The sequence below is a fragment of the Cyanistes caeruleus genome, chromosome 3 (genome assembly GCF_971803275.1).
Source record: "Cyanistes caeruleus chromosome 3, bCyaCae1.hap1.1, whole genome shotgun sequence".
NCBI lineage: Eukaryota > Metazoa > Chordata > Aves > Passeriformes > Paridae > Cyanistes > Cyanistes caeruleus.
The window spans coordinates 1,782,130-1,788,556 of record NC_141703.1 but is presented as its reverse complement, the minus strand read 5'-3'; the positions used below and the strand labels follow the sequence as shown (position 1 = coordinate 1,788,556).

At 51.6% G+C, this 6,427-nt stretch overlaps 1 protein-coding gene across 1 annotated transcript in view; it reads left to right on the top strand.

Moving 5' to 3' along the window:
• Positions 1 to 6,427, top strand: part of MRPS6 (mitochondrial ribosomal protein S6) — a 43,443-nt gene that overhangs the window by 24,318 nt on the left and 12,698 nt on the right. The gene's annotated exons all lie outside the window — the stretch shown is intronic.

Below are 6,427 nucleotides of genomic sequence, written 5' to 3'. Positions count from 1 at the left end.
TGGGATGTGGCTGCCCCACTTTCCCTCTGGATGTTCTGGTGCTGGGAAAGGGAACGAGCCCGGAGGTTTCACCTCTGGAGCTTTTCATTTCAATCAGGTTCTACGCAGGGATTTGCTCTTTGGGTGTTTTGGGCTTTGTTTCTGAGGTGTTGGTGAAGTGATAGAAGATAATTCAGTTTATGGTGTTTATAACCCTTCATCAGCAGTGATTTTTAATATTTACCTGTTTGTGAGGTAGCTTTGTGTATCCCAGGATGTACCTGGCAGAATTGGAGCAAGGAATTGGCAAAGTCCCTCTTCACCTGGTGAAAACATTGTGACTTCCACCTTAAACCTTCTTCTGCTCCACAGCCAAGGATGCTTGTGTTCTACTAAAGTGGGAGGATTTAAAAATTACAGTTGTGCTCCTCAAAATGTGCTTCTGGAAGGTTTTTTCCTCGCAGTCTTTGTCCTGACTCGATGTCCTTGGGCAGCAGTGAGGAAGTGCAGGATGGGTGGAAGAGCTGCGAGTTCAGAGCCAGATCTGATCCATGAAAATTCCTCTCATAGAAGGGAGAGATGGCTTAGACCAGTCTGGGTGGGGCAAGAGTCAACTGGGCTGGGTGAGGAATTGTGTGTCCAGCAGGAGCAGGGCAGGGATTGTCCCTCTGTGCTGGCTCTGAGAGGCCCCTCCAGGGCTGGCTCCAGTTGTGGCTGGTGCAGGAGAGCCCTGGAGGGGCTGCAGCGTGTCCAGGGCAGGGAACGGAGCTGGGAAGGGGCTGGAGCCCCAGGAAGGGCTGAGGGAGCTGGGAAAGGGGCTGAGCCTGGAGCAAAGGAGGCTCAGGGGGCCCTTGTGGCTCTGCACAAGTCCCTGGCAGGAGGGGACAGCCGGGGGGGTCGGGCTCTGCTGCCAGGGAACAGGGACAGGAGGAGAGCTCAGGCCTCAGGCTGGGCCAGGGGAGGCTCAGGGTGGGCAGCAGCAGGAATTTGCCCATGGAAAGGGAGCTCAGGCCTTGGCAGGGGCTGCCCAGGGAGCTTTGCAGTGCCCATCCCTGCAGGTGCCCAAGGAAGGGCTGGACGTGGCACTCAGGGCTCTGGGCTGGGGACAAGGTGGGCATCGGGCACAGCTGGGACTCCCTGGGCTGCGAGGGCTTTTCCAGCAATTCTGGGATTCCAGGATTCCACAATTCTGGGAAATTGGCTGATTTGCCACTCCAGCTCTTTCCAGAGCTGGGCAGGGACCCCGAGTGACCACGGGGACATCGCAGCCCCGGAGGTGCCGTGCCCAGGCTGGAAAAGCAGGGAAGAAGGAGGAAGAAGGGGAGATGTTCCCTCCAGCTCTGGCTTTGTTTGGATTTCATTCTCTTTCCTTTCCACTCTTAATTCTAACGAACACACAAAGTGAACTTGATGAAATGTATTCACATCAGGAAGCCATGGCTGGGACACAACTTGGGCTTCTGGGGATCTTTCTCAGCAAGATCAGGAGAATTCTGCAGAGTTACAATGAAGCCTTTACTGGAATGTGTTGTGGTTGGTAGCAGAGTTTCTGGAGTTTGAAGGAAAATGTTTGATTAATTAAATAAATGAATTTAATTCATTGATTCTGAATTGCTTCTTCCTGGAAGTCTGAGGATTTCCCATCCCTGGCAGTGCCCAAGGCCAGGCTGGACATTGGGAGCAGCTGGGACAGTGGGAGGTGTCCCTGCCATGGCTGGGGTGGCTCTGGGTGATCCCTAAAATCCCTCCCAACTCTTCTGTGACCTTGTGGCCAATTATTACTTTAACTGTTTCTAGTAATAAACCATTGAAATTCCCCTAAACTATGGAAGATTTGGTTGCTGCTTATTTCAGATTTAAAAGGCACCTTTTTATTCTTCTTTTTAGAAATTCTCAGGACTTTCAACTCTCTGAAATAAATTAAATTCAATGTTGGGATTGACCTTTTAATTTAGCTGTGAGTTGGTATTTACAGAGTACTTGCAGATTTTAGTTTAATTTCTTCTTTAATTTCCTTTGATCCTAAAAGCTGAGTTAAAAATTAAAAAGATCCATCACAGACTTTCGATTCTTTGAAGAAGAAAGGTGGGTTTGAGAACAGGAGAGTTCAGGCATCACTTTGAGTTTAAAAGTTGCTGCTTTCTCAGCATCCAGGTCTGTGGGCTTCGTGTTCACATCTGATTCTTTGGCTTACACACCATTCACATGCAAATTAAAATCTGTTTTGAGGATGGGGTGTTAGTTTTAATTCAGAAATCATTTTGATCGCTTCCCTCCCAAGTTATTTTTTGTGACGTGCCTGCTGCAACTTCCTATTTGCCATTTCTGGAATAGTTTCTCCTGCTTTTGTGTTCACTCAGTGTGGGGTGGGAACATGGAAAGGTTGTCGTGGTCAGGAGAACCTGGGGTTTCCTGTTTGTCCCTTGTTCTGTCTTGGGAAAAATTGTGCTGTAGTTACAGGAGTCTCTGTCCCTGCATCCAGCTGTCCCTAAATTGATCCAGGTCTGGGGCTCCAAGACAAGAAAGGTCTGGAAATGTTGGAATGAGCCCAGAGGAGCCACGGAGCTGCTCCTGGAGCCCTCTGGAGCCAGGCTGGGAGAGCTGGGGGTGCTCAGCTGGAGAGGAGAAGCTGCAGGGAGAGCCCAGAGCCCCTTGCAGGGCCTGAAGGGGCTCCAGGAGAGCTGGAGAGGGACTGGGGACAAGGGCTGCAGGGCCAGGAGCCAGGGAATGGCTGCCAGGGGCAGAAGGCAGGGCTGGATCTTGGGATCTTGGGCAGGAATTGTTCCCTGGCAGGGTGGGCAGGGGCTGGGATGGAATTGCCAGAGCAGCTGGGGCTGCCCCTGGATCCCTGGCAGTGCCCAAGGCCAGGCTGGACACTGGGAGCTCCTGGGACAGTGGGAGGTGGCCCTGCCATGGCAGGGCTGGCTTTGAAGTCCCTCCAACCCAAACCAGTCTGGGATCCCTTCCCCACCCCTGAAATTCCAGGCAGGTGTTGAGAGTCCTCCCATTTCCATTGCTCAGTTTCCAGCCAGCCTGGTCCAGCACAGCCCATTTTTCCCACATTTTCATGTGGGATTCAGGACAGCTCCCACATCTTCTGTTCCCTTGGAATTCTGCATTTCTCTGGATTTTCATCTTTCCTGCCTGCCCTCAGTGATTCTACCCGACCTGCGGCTGCTGCTCTGGGTCCTTGAGGTTTTACAGTAATTGCAGTTTTTAATAATTTTCAGTAATAATTTCTAATGTTTTATTAAGTAGTAAACAACAGCAAGGAAATGGCTTTTCCCCTTAGTTTTGCTGTTTGGAATTGCAGCTTCCTTCTAAACATGGATTTTGCCTTTTTTGATTTCCACCTCAGTAAATAATCCCAGACCAACCTTTTGTGACTGCTGAGCAACCAAAAAAAGACATAATTTTATCCTGTTGTTACTACATTGAAGGGATAATCAAGTAATTGGGATGGAGTTATTCCTGTTTATAATTTGGGATGTGCCCACTGCCTTTAAATGCTTCCTGTTGGACTGAGCAAGTGGCCAGAAGAACTTGAGAAATTTCCTAGCCCTAAAACTCCTGAGGATTTGGTGTTTGCTTCCTTTTCTCTCTCTTCTTGAAGGAGGTTTTGGTGGTTGACAAAGCATATTTCATAGCCAGTGCTGGATTTTCTATCCCTTGGACTTTTCTTGGGGAAATGAGATGGAAAAAGGAGCAGTGGAGCTGAGTCCTTCCACACGGCTCTGGTTCCAGATGGGTGGCTCTTCGTTTTTTAAGAGGCATCACCATCCCAGAGGCTTTATTTCCATGTTTGGTTTGTCTCCAGGCTGTTCTTTGAGCTTCATGGCTGATGGTCATGCCTGAAGCCACTTTGCCACCGGAGAATTCCAATTTTTTCCCAATTCCCCTTTCTTTGAACCCTTCCTGATTGCCAGGTGGGTCCTGTGGGACTGATGGAACACATGGGAGCATTTTTATTCCCTCTGGTACACAACATCCCCTCAGAACGAGGTGGTTGGTGCTGCTCTGATGGTTCTTTGGGCATTTGTAGCTTTAATCCTGGGACACCCCCAGCAGTGCATGGAACAACTTCCTGCTCTTGGATGGGATTGTGCTGAGCTGACAGTCCGGGGAGGAGAGAGGGAGAGGCCACAATCACAGAATTGCTGAGGTTGGAGAAGAACTTTAAGACGATCCAGTCCAACCATGAATCAGCAGCAGTGGTGGGCTCCCCTTTAAACCACGTCCTCAGGACCACAAACCCACATTTCTGGGGCACCTGCAGGGATGGGCACTGCAAAGCTCCCTGGGCAGCCCCTGCCAAGGCCTGAGCTCCCTTTCCATGGGCAAATTCCTGCTGCTGCCCACCCTGAGCCTCCCCTGGCCCAGCCTGAGGCCTGAGCTCTCCTCCTGTCCCTGTTCCCTGGCAGCAGAGCCCGACCCCCCCCGGCTGTCCCCTCCTGCCAGGGACTTGTGCAGAGCCACAAGGGCCCCCTGAGCCTCCTTTGCTCCAGGCTCAGCCCCTTTCCCAGCTCCCTCAGCCCCTCCTGGGGCTCCAGCCCCTTCCCAGCTCCGTTCCCTGCCCTGGACACACTCCAGCCCCTCCAGGGCTCTCCTGCACCAGCCACAACTGGAGCCAGGTTTTGAGTTGGGGTGAACCAGAGGTGGGGACAAAGTGCTCAGGGTGTCCCCTCACCTGGGACTGCTTTTGACTTGGTGAGAACTGTGGCGTTAACAGGTTTCTGCTGGGCAGCTCGAAAATATGTGGAGGTGAAGAGGTGGGGAATTTGGATCTGTAGACAAAAGTCCTTTGGTTCCTTCTTCCAGGGGCCCTCAGCCCTGTCCATCCCTGTCCATCCCTGTCCATCCCTGTCCATCCCTGTCCATCCCTGTCCGTCCCTGGGTGCAGGAGGGGCAGAGCAGGCCCAGGCTCTGCTCCAGGCCCAGCAATGGCACCAGAGCCACGGGCAGGGGCTGAGCCCAGCAATTCCCCCTGCACAGGAGGCACAACTTGTGCCCTGGGCAGTGCCCAGAGAGGGGCTGGAGTCTCCTCCTGGGGATATTCCACAATATCCACAATCCGTGCCCTGAGGTGGCACCGGGTGAGCTCTGTGGGCCCTTCCAGCCTGAGCCATCCCAGGGTTCTGCACCTTTCCAGAACAAGGTGACAACTTCTGACCACTGACATGGCCCAAGGTCAGTGCCAAAGTTCTCCAGGGGTGAAGCTGCTTGGGAATTGCTCTGGTTTGCCGGTGGGGGCAGGAGGGGTGTCCAGAGCTGGAATTCCAAACCAGGCCCTTCGTGCTCTTGGGAGCTTTTCCTTCTCCCCTCTGGAGCAGCAGCTCCCATTGTCTCCTCTTCCCTCCCCACAGCTCTGGGACTGGAATTAGTGCTGGGCTCTGGGACTGGAATTAGTGCTGGGCTCTGGGACTGGAATTAGTGCTGGGCTCTGGGACTGGAATTAGTGCTGGCTGTTCAGGAAAAAATGTTGTGGCTCCTGAGTTGGGAGCCAGGCAGTCCCATTTCCTCTGTGCCCAAGTGGGCTGGCTCTGAGGCAAACCAAGGAACCTGTGTCTGTGGATCTCCTGGTTAGCAGAGTTCAGCTTATTTTTAGTTTGGGTGATGGCTTTAGGCAAGCCAGGATAAACCACGGCAATTTTGGGAGAGGGAGAATGAGAGGGATTATAGTGACAAGCTTTCCAACCCAACAATTAGTTGGTGTTTTCAGAGTATGGCCACAAGTGGAGAAGGTTGCAAATTTTACAATCCTGAATGTAGAAATCTGTGGCTTTCTTTTCTTGTTCTTTCTCTCTGGTTTTGTTTCTAAATACAAGGGGCTCAAATCTTTGGCTTCGTTGTGTTCACAAACTGCACCTCACGTTGGCCTTGCAGCCACTCAGGGAATGTGGAGAGGAGACAAAAAGCTTCTCTGTCATTTGGGGGGTGAGGGATGGAGGGCAGCGAGTTTACCCAACAATATTTAATTTAATTTAAATATTAAACACCGAGGTTTAAGATGGGTTTGTCAGGGGGGACCTCATTGCTCTCCACAACTCCCTGAAATGAGGTTGTGGAATGGGCACGGCCCTGAGGCTGCCAGAGCTCCGGGAGCCTTTGGACAGCACTCCCAGGGACAGAATGGGATTGTTGGGGTGTGTGCAGGGCCAGGAGCTGGATCAGTGATCCCTGTGGGTCCCTTCCAGCCCAGCACATTCCGTGGTTCTCTAAGAGTCACACACATGCAGTGTAAATAATATAAATGAACGTGGTGCTAATTGCTGTCTGCACATCAAGCCATGGGTTTTGTGTTTTCCCCACACTGCTGATTTTAAATATTAATGAACAACAACAATGCAAGGACCCCAAAACTGCTCCCAATCCATCATTTTCCTTTGCTAGGACTATTGACTTGTGCAAGGCTCAGACCAAGTGATTCCAGGTGAGTCAAATCCATGAA